The 14,786-nt window shown below is 36.6% G+C and overlaps 1 pseudogene; it reads left to right on the forward strand.

Annotated features, from left to right (window-relative positions):
- The first annotated feature begins 9,259 nt into the window (after positions 1-9,259).
- On the forward strand, positions 9,260-10,028 carry LOC134370568 (small ribosomal subunit protein eS6-like; annotated as a pseudogene).
- Positions 10,029-14,786: the final 4,758 nt, after the last annotated feature.

A 14,786-nucleotide genomic window follows, 5' to 3' on the forward strand; every position in this document is an offset into this window, starting at 1 on the left:
TCCCATTTTTGTTTTTAATTATATAAATATGCACACAAAAATTATTTGGGCTTTCCAGATAACTTTGGTTTTATAATTTTGGTATCATATAAACAAAAATGTCAACAGTGATTCTTTCTGAATGGTGGGATTGCAAAAAGTTTTATTTCCTCTTTTTTAAAAAATTTCTCTATAATCAATACGGAACTTGTATTTCTTGTGCATTAAAAACAAAATTTCAGGTCTAAGGCCCAGAAGGAAGCACCCACAGCCCAGCAGCTGCGGAGGTGAGCCGAGACTCACTTGGCACCATGTTTCAGTCTAGGGCCTGGGAGGGAAATGCTCACAGCCCAGCAGCCACCAAGGTGAGCTGAGACCTGCCTGGCACTGGGACTCAGTCTTTGGCCCAGAGGGAAGCACCCACAGCCCAGCAGCCACTGTACTGAGCCAAGACCCACATGGCACCAGAGCCCAGTCTAAGGCCCTCTGGGGAAGGAAAGCACATACAGCCAAGCAGCCATTGAGGGGAATGGAGACCCATGTGGCACTGGGGCTCAGTCTAAGGCCCAGGAGGGAAATGCCCACAGCCCAGTAGCTGTCTAGGTGAGCCAAGACCTGCACAGCACCACAAGTGCAGTCTACAGACACAGAAAACTGGAACAGGAGCCATGGTGGTGTAATATAGACACCACCACACCTTTTGTCACCACAAGGACAGTTCACCACCACAGTAGCAGCCAGGGCCACTCTACAGGCAACCTGCAACTCACTTGACTACATTGATATAAGAAGAGTCACCAGTAGAGCCTGCAAATAGAGGAGGAAATCTTTATCTTCATAGCCAACCCCAGAGTAACAGAAGAAGCAAGTCCTCTATCAGATGACCAAACATTAACAAAAATTACTAGAACTACAAACAAACAAGAAGATATGACACCACCAAAGGAATACAGTGATGCTCAAATTCCAGACCCCATAGAAGAGGGAATCCTTGAAATGTCTGAAAAGGAATTCTGAGCAATGATTGTAAGGAAGTTCAAAGAAATAAAAGAAGAATCAATTAGAGAACACAAGGAAAAAAGAAAAAATATCCAGAATATGAAGGAGGAATTTTAAAAGGAGATTAATACCTTAAAAAAGAGTGTAGCAGAACTCCTAGAAATGAAAAATTCACTCAATGAAATAAAAAACACAACAGAGAGTTTGAGCAGCAGAGTAGAGCAAGCAGAAGAAAGAATTTCAGATCTTGAAGATGGTCTTTTTGAAATAACCCAGGAAGACAAAAACAAGGAAGACAAAATTTAAAATAATGAAGAAAATCTAAGAGAGAAAGCAGACAATCTCTAGTGCTCTAACATCCAAATTGTGGGTATTCTAGAAGAGGAGGAGAAAGGAAAAAGTATTGAAAACCTATTCAAGGAAATAATAACAGAAAACTTCCCAGGTGTAGGGACAGATGCAGACCTTCAGATTCAGGAAGCTCAAAGGTTCCCAAACAGATTCAATCCAAAAAGATCGTCTCCAAGACACATTATAGTCAAGCTCAAAGACAAGGAGAGAATTCTAAAAGCAGAAAGAGAAAAGCATCAAGTTACCTATAAGAGAACCACTGTCAGACTAACAGTAGACTTCTCAACTGAAACCCTACAAGCCAGAAGAAAGTGGAATTATATATTCAAAACACCAAATGAAAAAAATTGCCAGCCAAGAATTCTTTACCCACCAAGGCTCTCCTTCAGAAATGAGGGAGAAATAGTGTATTTCTCAGACAAACAAAAATTGTGGGAGTTCACTACCACACAATGAGCCCTGCAAGAAATTCTCAAGGGAGTCCTGCATCTGGAATCTGAATAATGAGGATCACTATCACAGATACACAAGAAAGAGCAAAACCCTCCATTAAAAAAAAAATGCCAGTGAGAAACAGAAGGAAGCTAAATCATGCCACCTCAAATTTGCAACTAACATCGAAGTAGAGAAATAAAAAAAGAAATAATCAAAAGATATTTAAAACATCTAAACAAAAGCAGTTAAATGACAGGAATTAAACAATGCCTGTCGATAACTACCCTAAATATGAATGGATTAAACTCCCCATTCAAAAGGCACAGACTGACTGACTGGATTAAAAAGCTAGACCCAAGTATATGCTGTCTTCAAGAGACCCATCTCACCTATAGAGACCACACAGACTAAAAGTGAAGGGATGGAAAAAAATATGCCATGCAAATGGAAACCAAAAACGAGCAGGAGTAGCTATTCTCATATCAGAAAAAATAGACTTTAAACAAAAAAACATAAAAAGAGACAAAGAAGGCCACTGTATAATGATAAAAGGATCTATCCAGCTAGAAGACATAACAATCATAAATATGTGTGCACCCAATACCGGAGCACCCATATATATATATATATAGCAAACACCCATAGACCTAAAGAAAGAAATAGGCGCTAGTACGCTAATAGTCGGTGACCTTAACACCCCTCTCTCAGTATGGTACAGATCTTCCAGGCAACAAATCAACAAAGAGACACAGGATTTAAACTACCTGTTAGACCAACTGGACCTGGCAAGTATATATAGAACATTTCATCCAACAACAAAGAATATACTTTCTTCTCATCAGCACATGGAACATTCTCCAGGATAGAACACATATTAGGTCACAAATCTAGTCTCAGCAAATTTTAAAAAATTGAAATCATTCCAAGTATCTTTTCAGACTACAATGGACTAAAACTGGAAATCAATAACACCTAAAACCCTGGAAACTATACAAATACATGGAAACTAAACAATAGGCTCCCGAATGACCTATGAGTCCGAGAAGAAATTAAACAGGAAATCAAAAAATTTCTTGAAACTAATGAAAATAATGATACATCAAACCAAAACCTGTGGGATACTGCAAAAGCAGTATTAAGAGGCAAATTTACTGTGATAAATGCTTACATCAAAAGAATGGAAAGACTTCAAATAAATGACATAGCACTACACCTCAAAGAACTTGAAAAACAGCAATAATCCAATCCTAAAGGTAGTAGACAGAAGGAGATAATTAAGGTCAGAGGAGAACCAAATGAAATAGAGACCCAAAAAACAATAGAAAAGATCAATAAAACAAAAAGTTGGTTTTTCAAGAAGATAAATAAAATAGACAAACCATTAGCTGGATTAACAAAAAACAGAAGAGAAAAGACTCAAATAACAAAAATCAGAAATGAAAAGGGAGGCATTACAACTGATACCACAGAAATATGAAGAATCAGTAAGACTATTATAAACAATTGTATGACAGCAAATTTGAAAACCTTGAAGATATGGATAAATGTCTGGACACTTACAAACTAAACAGACTGAACCAAGAAGAGGTAGAAAACCTGAACAGACCAATAACAAGCAATGAGATTGAAGCAGTAATTAGTATTCTTCCAACAAAGAAAATCCCTGGTCTGGATGGCTTTACAGCTGAATTCTACCAAACTTTAAAGAGGAATTAATACCAATTCTTTTCAAACTAGTCCAAAAAATTTGAAACAGAAGCCATTCTCCCAAACTCATTCTATGAAGCCAACATAACTCTGATACCAAAACCAGGTAAAGACAGAACAAACAAAGAAAATTATAGGCCAATATCCTTGATGAACATAGATGCAAAAATGCTTAGCAAAATATTAGCAATCAGAATACAGCAAACACATCAAAAAAATTATACACCATGATCAAGTGTGATTCATCTCAAGGATGCAAAGATGATTCAACACACAAAAGTCAATAAATGTGATACATCACATCAATAAACTCAAGGACAAAAACCATATGATCATCTCAATAGACACTGAAAAAGCATTTGACAAAATTCAACATCCCATCATGATAAAGACTCTCAACAAATTAGGTATAGAAGGAAAGTATCTCAAAACAATAAAAGCCATCTATGACAAGCCCACTGCCAGTATCATTCTGAATGGGGAAAAACTGAAGGCTTTTCACTTAAGAACAAGACCAAGATAAGGATGCCCACTTTCACCACTTCTATTTCACGTAGTACTGGGGTTACTAGCCAGAGCAATCAGGCAAGAGAAAGAAATAAAGGGCATCCATATTGGAAAAGACGAAGTCAAACTGTTCCTATGTGCAGATACATGATACTATATATAGAAAACCCTGAAGACTCTATCAAAAAACTCCTAGAGCTGGTTAATAATTTCAGTAATGTTGCAGGATACAGAATAAATGCACCCAAATCAGTTGCGTTTATATTCTACAATAATGAGCTAACAGAAAGAGAAATCGAGAAAGTAAGCCCATTTACAACAGTCACAAAAAAATAAAATACCTAGGAATCAACTTAACGAGGTGAAAGGTCTCTACAATAAGAACTATAAACCACTATTGAAAGAAATTAAAGAATACATGAAAAGATGGAAAGTCATTCCATTCTCTTGGATTGGAAGAATTAACGTTATGAAAATGTCTATACTACCCAAAGCAATCTACAGATTCAATGCAATCCCCATCAAAGTACCAATGACATTCTTCACATAAATGGAAAAACAATCTCAACAATCATATGGAACAACAAAAGACTCCAAATAGCCAAAGCAATCCTGAGAAAAAAAAATAAAGCCAGAGGCATAACACTACCTGACTTCAAATTATACTAGAAAGCTATAGTAACCAAAACAGCATGGTACTGGCATAAAAGTAGACACTCAGACGATGGAGCAGAATAGAGAACCCAGAAATCACCACTCAGGCTTACAGCCATCTGATATTTAACAAAGGCAACAAAAACATATATTGAAGAAAAGACTGCCTCTTCAATAAGTGGTGCTGGGAAAATTGGATATCCATATGCAGAAGAATGAAACTAGACATTCATCCCTCACCATATATTAAAATCAACTCAAAATGGATTAAAGACTTAAGTGTAAGACCTGAAACTGTAAAGGATTGAGCCCCAAAGCACAAGCAACAAAAGAAAAAATAAACAAGTGGGACTATATCAAACTAAAAAAGTTCTGCACAGCAAAGGAAACAATCAACAGAGTGAAACAACAACCTACAGAGAGGGAGAAATTTTTTGATAATTGTGCATCCAGCAAGGGATTAATATCCATGATATACAAGGAACTCAAGCAATTACACAGCAAAAGAACAAATAATCCAGTTAAAAAATGGGCAAAGGAACTGAATAGACATTTTTCGAAGGAAGATATGCAAATGGCCAACAGCTATATGAAAAAATGCTCAGCATCTCTAGTCATCAGGGAAATACAAATTAAAACTACATTGAGATCATCTCACCACAGTTAGAATGGCTATAATCAAAAAGACAGAGAATAACAAATGTTGGCGAGGACATGGAAAGAAGGGTATGCTCCTACACTGTTAGTGGGACTAAATTAGTACAACCACTATGGAAATCGGTATGGAGGTTTCTCAAACAACTACAGATAGATCTCCCATATGATCCAGCAATCCTACTTCTGGGTATATAACCAAAAGAATGGAAATCATCAGGTTGAAGGGATACGTGCACTCCCATGTTCATCGCAGCTGTGTTCACAATAGCCAAGATACGTAATCAACCTAAATGTTTATCGATGGATGATTGGATAAGGAAAATGTGGTATATATACACCATGGAATACTATTCAGCCATAAAAAAGAATGAAATTCTCCCATTTGCAACAACATGGATGAGCTTGGAGAAACATGTTGACTGAAATAAGCAAAGCACAGAGATAAATACCATATGTACTCACTCATAAGTGGGAGCTAAGAGAGAAAGAAGGAAGGAAAGAAAGACCACAGGGGTCTGCTGGTCTTGCAGAGGGAGAGAATATACCCAAGGATACAAAGTGGAATGGTGAAAGGGGGATGGGGGAGGGAGGTCAGGGATAATTGGGGGGATAATTGGGTGGGGGACATAGGGTATAATCACAGTTTGTGGTAATGGGCATGTTGCCAGTATGGATCTGGCCATCACATTTTAGGCACAAGTGGTGACACTTTGCTTTGTACCTTATGAATATTAACCAATGAAAAATAAATAAAATTTTTTAAAATTCAAAAAAAAATTCACAGCAAAAGGAAAATTAAAATAATATGTGAAATGTTTGACAATCCACAAGGTTAGTAAACTACATTGAAAGATGTAGAAGTTAAAAAAGAGAGAACTCATCAGTAGCTTAATATCAATTGAAACCAGATGATCCAATAATCATGAGAGGGTGAAACAATAAAAAAACCTCCTGCAAATGAATTTGCAGCTTGATTGTCACAGTTATATTACATGGATAAATCACAGGCTTACAACACGTAATTAAGTAAACAATATGTAGTTCATAAGGCTCACTCATTCTCTGTGGGCAACTAGTCACTGTCTCAAATGTCACCCATACACAGTAACTGTTTAATCCAAAGTGTAAGTCCAACAGATAACAAACATACCCTGGAGGGATGATGTATGCTAAAATCTAAGTACACTGTGATAAAACTGTCATTTATATTTAAAACAGATGGTTGAAAAAGACCAAAAAAAATATTTAAAGAAAAAGTAAAAAACAATCAGATGGCATATTGAAAACATTTTTGTAGAAACATTATCTAACCGTGATTCACTCAAATATAAAAGATCAAATCAAACTCTCTTTCTAAATACCTGCTTGGCATCTAACCCCTTCTAAACTATTTTATACCAAAAAAACTTCAATCACAAGATGGAGTTGGCAGTATCTCAGAAATGCTTTTTGACAGTACAAAAACCTTTTTTTAGAAACTAGGATTAGCTTAACACAAATATAGGTATGTAAAAGTAGGCACTGAGTTATGCAATATTTATTCAAGTGGAATTCTTCCAATATTTTCTGGAAGAGAGGTACTTTTCAGTAATGCCATTCTGTGGGGCAGCATCTTAGAGAAAGTGCTTATGAGTGTTCATCTTTTTTAAAAAATGAATATTTTTAAGTATAAAAATGTGTAAATGTTTGAAAGTAAGATTATCAGAATTTCTACGTAATCAATGACTTATTTTAATAAAGTTTATTTGAAAATAAAATAAATTCAAGATGTTTTTATCATGGAGTTTGTCTCCACTAACTTTTTTCCATTTTTTAAATTCTGAAAAAAAAAAAAATTACTGTACTTCGATCTAAGTTCTGTCCTTCAGTTCACTGCTAGCAAGTTGGTCTCTTGTTGATGGAGTTTGGATGTGTTGTCCCCTCCAAAACTCATGTGGAAATTTGATCCCCAGTGTGGCAGTGTTGGAAACTGATTGAGTCATGGGGGCAGATCCCTCATGAATGGATTAATGCTCTCCCTGGGGGAGGGGGGAGTAATGAGTGAGTTCTCACACTCTCTGCTCTCTCTACTTCCGCCATCTTGCAATGTGAGACCCCTGGGTCACTGTTGCAACTCCCACCAGATGGACTTTGGACTTCTCAGCCTCAGAAACTGTAAGAAATAAATTTCATTTTCTTTATAAATCACCCAGTTCCGTGTACTTTGTTATAAGCAACATAAATGGACTAATACATTTGTCAAGAGTGAACTATCTCCCTCTACATTTATCTCTGTACAATAAACCATCTACAACACTGTCTCCATCTCTTATCTATTATCTATTTCCATCTTGAGCCTTTTTCCAGTCCAGTCTCTGATTTGATGGGGGAATTGAACCAAATGTTCTCCCCACTCACACATAGCCCTAAATTTCTCTGAGTGCTCAGTAGCTGCCCTTTCTTTTATCCTCTTGATTTCTGAGATCTGACCATTATCTGAAATTCAATTTTTAGCCTATTGGTCATCTCTTCACAAAGTCTTCTTTTACAGAACTTATTCATTCTTGAGATTTTAACTCTCACTTGATTTTTGTTTTTAGTCCCAGCTGCCTACTGGGCATTACCATTAAGTTATGGCCTTATCTAGAATAGAACCCATTATCTGGCACTCCAAGATGACTGTTGTCATTCTTCATTGTTTAATTACTAAGTCCTATCAATTCTGTCAGAGATCCTCTCTCTCACATCTATCTCATCTGTTTTTGCAATAACTGCTCTCAGGCTATGCCCTCATTATCACATTAATTTTCCCCTGTCCTTCTCTGACATTGGGTCTCTCAAAAGAAGAGCTAATACATAGGCTTGCATAGTGGTGGTTTATTTGAGCAGTGATCCCAAAAAGCATGATGGAGAGCCTGAGGGCCTGGGACAGAGAAGTAGGGAGAATGATTTCAAAGATGGCTTATTGACTTGGCAACCACTGTGAGTAACTGATGCTTATGTCTCACCAGGATCTTATAATGAACCTTACGAAATGCATCTTAGAAAATCCACCAGGGAGAGGAAAAGAGGAAATATTTATTTAAAAGCTCCTGTTCCCCATTGATTAAAAATGGCGCTTCTGGCAATAACTCCTCTGCACTTCCTGATTGCACATGCATAAATCTGTGCAGTTCTGCTTGCCTCCACCAAGGCATTAGAGAAGCTCTGCAGGAAGTATTAGTAGGTAAACACCTAGATGAGTGTTGTCCTGTTGAATCTACAAGATGCTGGTCCAAACCTACTGTAGCAGCTACTAGTTTAAGACATGGCACAAAGAGGACTTGAGTGGCCTATAAAAGGTATATGATATACCTCGTTATTTAATTTACTGTGTATGTCTCTTATCTCTTCCATAGGACTCTGTCCCAGTGATATATATGAGAGGTTTTCAGAAAGTTCATGGAAATATTTGCATTATCTTTTAATTCTATTTTTCCACACATTTTTTGAAGCACACTTGTATCCATTCAATTTCAGAATTTAAATACTTCCTAGATGAATCATCACACTCAATTTTTATCAAGATGTTAAAAGCTTAAATCTTTCTGGTCCTATTTTCTCAATAAACTGACTGACTTTATACAATCTGTAACATCTACTCACCTCTGGGAATTTATCAATAACTACCACCAGCCTTCTCTGGCTCTGCCCCCAATATTGATGTCCAAGCACTCCCCACCCACTATTATTAAAGCTTGTATTTTGAATTGTTTTCTCATGATGGTACTGTGTTCCCATTATCTGGTTTTCCTTAAGACTATTAAACATCTATGTGGGAACTATGACCAGTTTAACGACATAGTCACTGGCTAAAGAAATAAAGAAAGTGAATGGACTAAAGAAAGTTGGAACACTGGACTCATTAGCCTTCACAGCCCAGCCAAATAAACTAAACCTTCAGACAATGCTTTAAAATCTTCCATCCCGGGAGGCGATCAACTACTTCAAGATGAAGCTGAATATCTCCTTCCCAGGCACTGGCTGCCAGAAACTCAATAAAGTGGACAACCAACGCAAACTTCGCACTTTTTATGAGAAGCGTATGGCCACAGAAGTTGTTGCTGACACTCTGGGTGAGGAATGGAAGGGTTATGTTGTCCAAATCAGTGGTAGGAACAGCAAACAAGGTTTCCCATGAAGCAAGGTGTCTTGATCCATGGCCATGTCTGCCTGCTACTGAGTAAGGGGCATTCCTGTTATAGACCAAGAAGAACTAGAGAAAGGAAGCACCAGTCTGTTCAGGGTTGCATTGTGGGTGCCAGTCTGAGCACTTTCAACTTGGATATTGTAAAAAAAAAAAAAAAAAAGGAGAGAAGGATATTCCTGGACTGATACCATGGTGCCTCGTTGCCTGGGGCCCAAAAGAGCTAGCTGAATCCACAAACTTTTCAATCTCTCTAAAGAAGAGAATGTCTGCCCATATGTTGTAAGAAAGCCCTTAAATAAAGAAGGCAAGAAACCGAGGACCAAAGCACCCAAGATTCAGCATCTTGTTACTTTCAAGTGCCCTGCAACACAAACGCCAGCGTATTGCTCTGAAGAAACAGTGCACTAAGAAAAATAAGGAAGAGGCAACAGAATACGCCAAACTTTTGGCCAAGAGAATGAAGGAGGCTAAGGAAAAACGCCAGGAACAGATTGTCAAGAGACATAGGCTGTCCTCTCTGACAGCTGACTCAAGTCTGAGTCCAGTCAAAAATATGATTTTTAAAGAGTAACGAACAAATAAGATCAGACCTCAAAATAAAATAAAATAAAATCTTCTATCCCTGAATCAAGATCAAATTGTTCCAGTAAGTTAAGTTTCCTTTTCATTACATTTACTTACCTATACATCCTACAGCTTAGACAGACTTCTTTTGCATTCCCTAATCTACTGCATCAATGTGCATTGGAAGACTTTAGTAATTCATATTAAGTCCAAGTTTGAGTGATGACATTCAAATTATATTTATGTCCTAAACACAAGTAGCGCTTACTTTTTAGCATGGTCTAAAAATGAGAAGGGGTAAAAGAAATTCACCTTCTTTATCCTTTGGGTACAATATAACATCCACAGACTTTATTAAGCTCTTTCCTTACTCATCAGACGTTTTCAAATGTTGAAGACAACATTAGCAGACTACCTCTCCTCAAGGAAATTCGGGGAGTTATTTTGACCTGAAAGACATGTCTTCAATGTCTTTAAAGGCACTGGGAGAAAAGTTAGAGAATTCAAAAAATGTACTCATTCATTTAACAAATATTCATTAAGCAGTCTATTATGAAAAAGCACTATAAGACCTTGTTCATCATTTTTAAAATGATTATTTTTTCCAACTTATACAAAATTATATACAAGGAGCCTTCAAAAGGTTGATGGAAAGATTCATATTATCTTTTAATTCTATTTTTTCCATGAACTTTCTGAAGTATCCATGTATACTCTCTGCAAAACCAACAAAAAACTTGGAAAACACAAGAGCACCTATATTCACACCACTCAAAGAAACAGTTAACTTCTGATGAATGTCTCCATTGCTTCTTTGATAGAATTCCCTCAAAAATACTTTTCATGAGTTAAAAAAGTTAAAAAGAATCTATATACAGGTAGACTCTACCTTTTGCAGGTACCAGATTTTATCTTACTCTTTACGGTATCTAACCCAAGAGCTGACACATATTATGTGCTAATAAAAATGTTTAGGGGGGTAGTTCATGAGTCTCATGAAAACCCAGACCAAAGCAAAATATATTATTTAATGAGCTTAGTTCCCCACAGTGCCTGCTATGAAGTGGGACATTCAGAATGCTTAGTCACATTAACTCTTTCAGATCATAAGGGGATGTCCACCAACCTTGAGTTTCTCTTTGTTCACCACAAGATTATAAATGTTGATGTTTAACTAAGAATGGAATTTGGTGGCATATTCACGTTGTTATTGAAAATCGGGAATGTGGTATCATTTGGAGCACATATGGCTGCAATGGTGTCAAATTCTCCACATTCCTTTTTTTCACATCAAGCAGAGGAGGAGGATCAAGACTGATTTCTCATGTCAATTACTTATTTTTCCCATATGGTAAAAGGTGACTATAGTGATAAAGTTCCCATTCTAATATTCCTGCCAGAAGGCTGAAGTAATTAGTAAAACAAACCAGCAAAAAAAGAGTGAGAAAAAAACCCATTCTTTTTCATCTGTTTGGGAATTACATAGTACAAACTTTCCCCCAGAAAATGATGTTTTCTATCAGTTATTTATATCCTGGATATGAACAATTAGGCTGTTTCAATATGGAATTTTTTCCCTTTTATTTGTAGTACTAGAAGGGAGATCCTAATAAATCTATGATCTTTCACCCCTCCCCATCTTTCATCCTCAGGACATAAACAATATTTCTAATCTCCTTCAAAGTGTGGAGATGGGTCCCATGTTTGTAAACCTAAGTTCTTTTTGCCCCAAAGGAAATGAAATCATCTTTTAGGTTGCCAATTATTTTTGCTATGGTTTTAATATGCAATCAAGCTTTGTTATTACAAAAGAAGAGAGCAGATCTTTTATAGGAGGCCTGGGGGGAATGGATGAATGGTGCTACTTTTTGAAATAGGGAAGGCAGAGAAGCAGGTTTGGGGGAGCTGGAGAATCAGGAGTTCTCTGTGGCTACTTGATGCCTGTGATAATAATTCAACCTTGGTCCTGAGTCCCTGACACTGGTTTGTTTAGATGAGCTTCTGGTCCTGGTTCTCATCCTGCTCCATTACCCCATGAGAAATAAAAATCCTGTGTAGCCTTTGCCAGACTTCCTTACCAGGCTGTGACACCACCTCTGCCACTGAACAGCAGGTCAAGAGGGAGGACCAGTAGAGACAGCCAACCAGATGTTACTTCTGGTCGGTCTTCCAAGGCCAGCTACCTGCCTTACCTAGAATCTATGAGATCCTCTTATATCAAACACTCTGTAATAGTACTATGAATCACCAGTTATTTGGAAGTCAAGCCCCTTCCTGATTTCTCTGCCTTGTGAACAATTGACTTTGTCCCATGAGTCCTGAGAGTGCCAGTTGTTCAAGTGAGAGGACAGATTTTTCAGACAATTCATCTGTTAGCTGGAAAAAATAAGATTATATGGGATAAATGGTTAATTGTATAATATATGAAGCAAAGAGTAATTATCAGGCTCTTTAAGATTCCATCAAGCAGCAAAATACATGCTAATTAGCTTCAGTGGTTTTTCAATAAGAGGCTCCTCTGTTTTAAGTAATGTTATCTCAAAGCTTGACAAAGGCCACTTTTCCAAAATAAGCCCTAAAATTATGAAGTATGGAGTTAGAGTTATCATGTATATTTTAATTGTAGAGTTAACCACTGGGATAATTCAGGCTAATTGACTTCATAACCCCTCAATTATCTTGGCAGTTTAGAAAAATTAGTGCTTGCTATCCTGAATTACCCAAGTAATTATGGTTGAAGATCTGAGCTGTTGTCTTTTTATTGTAAATTATGTTCTAATTTGGGCTGGCACTCTTTTAAATGACATTTTAGGGCTCAACTTCTTTCCTAGGAGATAGAGAATACTTAAGAAGGAGGTCTTCTAGAACCTCTTGTACTGTAATAGCTGCTAGTAAACCAGGAACAAATTCTATACCCACAAAGACAGAGTATAAAGTTGATCTCTATTCTGATATTCATAGACACAAATCCAATTTTATGTTATGAAAAGATTTAATCAAATGAAGACATAACTGTTTCCAAAATAAAGTAATGGTTTATTTTATTGAAAATATAGAAATTATTTGTAATAATCATTTTTCCCGTAGCTGCCAAATTAGTTTTTTTTGTATACATTTTGCCTGGCTGTTTGGTCAGCTAAATGGACTTTGCCCTTATTTTATTCAAGTCTACTATGGAATCAGTGAGGGGTTCTCAGCTCTCAAATTCACTCCCCCTGGTGGTCCCACTATTTATAAATTTACTAGCTAGCCTTCAGGGAATAGCATTAAATGTTTTTCTCTTTTAGCAACTTAGTCTCTGAACTTAAAATGTAATGATGCTTCCATGTAAAATGACCAACTCAAGTGTTTTTTAAATTCATCTTTCATAAGCAAGTTATAGTATATATTGTTAGCAACTAGTAAATAATTATATTAATATATTTATATCAATTGTTTAATATCATAATAAATAAAACATTTATTGACAAGTAAAATAGCAATTACTAGTTTAAAATGGAGAATTAATAAGCATGTTTATAATCCACTGCATTTATATAGAGAACATGCAAGATATTTTTTATCATGAATAATGGTTTTCCCAAGCAAAGTAAACCAAATATTTATCTGGTGGATTTAGGCAGCAGAAGATAACAGAGGCACTTTATATATTTCAAGGAGAAGTTACATACCTCCTGCAAGTAATATAACATAATATAAAAATTATCTTGGTCAATTTGAGCTGGTATAACAAAGTACCATAGACTAGGTGGCTTATAAACAGCAGAAATATATATCTCACAGTTCTGGAAGCTGGAAGTCTGAGATTAAGGTGCCAGCATGGTCAGGTTTTGGTGAGGGCCTTCTTCTGGTTGCAGACTGCCAACTTATTATATCCTCACATGGAGGAAAGAGCTAGCTAGCTCTCTGGCCTCTTCTTATAAGGGCACTAATCCCATTTATGAGGACTCCACCTTCCAAAGACCCTACCTCCAAATACTATCACATTGGGATTAGGGTTTCAACATAGGAATTTGGGGGAAAAATACACATCCAGCTCATTGCACAAATCTTCTGACCCATCCTAAACTTATTAGGATTTAGCTACACAGACCTCATTTAAAAGTCCATGACATTACCAATCAACAAAAAAGATACCTATGGATAAAATGCATTTTTCCTACTGACCACGGTGGCCCTTTAAATGTTAAGCATTTATAAACAACTGATGACATGAGAAGATTACAAAAGCAAAGATATTCCTCTTCTGTTTCTCCTCTGATGAACAGGAAGCCAAAGAGGTGAAGAGAATATAGGTTAAAAAAAAAAATGTCTTGAATGACTTCCCAGAGCATCCATGGGCAGCCAGGAGGAAGTTAAGAAAGGTAAGAACAGGTCTTTGCAGATGTTAATTTTCCTGAGTTGCTCAAATTATTTAGGGCAACTGTAAGGAATTCTAAGGCAAGTTTAACAATGAGGAAGAAATTGATCTGGAAAAGTTAGATTAGAAGTTTAAATAAATAGGAGCAAAAAGTGATGAATCTGCAATTGAATAAGTATATAAGAAATGCCGATCCAGGAATTAAACAGATTGGCTGAGATCTATTAAATGGGTCAAAGTTAGAACTAAAAATCATTACAATATCTCATTTGCTACTGATGCCAAGACAAAAAGACTAATTTTCAGTAATGAAAGTTAATTTGGGGGGGAGTGCTATGCTAAGAGTTTTGCCTGGTTACCTCAATTATTCTCATGGCAACCTATGGGGACCCACTCGGACTCCTA

This window comes from Cynocephalus volans, chromosome 2 (assembly GCF_027409185.1).
Source record: "Cynocephalus volans isolate mCynVol1 chromosome 2, mCynVol1.pri, whole genome shotgun sequence".
NCBI classification, from domain to species: Eukaryota; Metazoa; Chordata; class Mammalia; order Dermoptera; family Cynocephalidae; genus Cynocephalus; species Cynocephalus volans.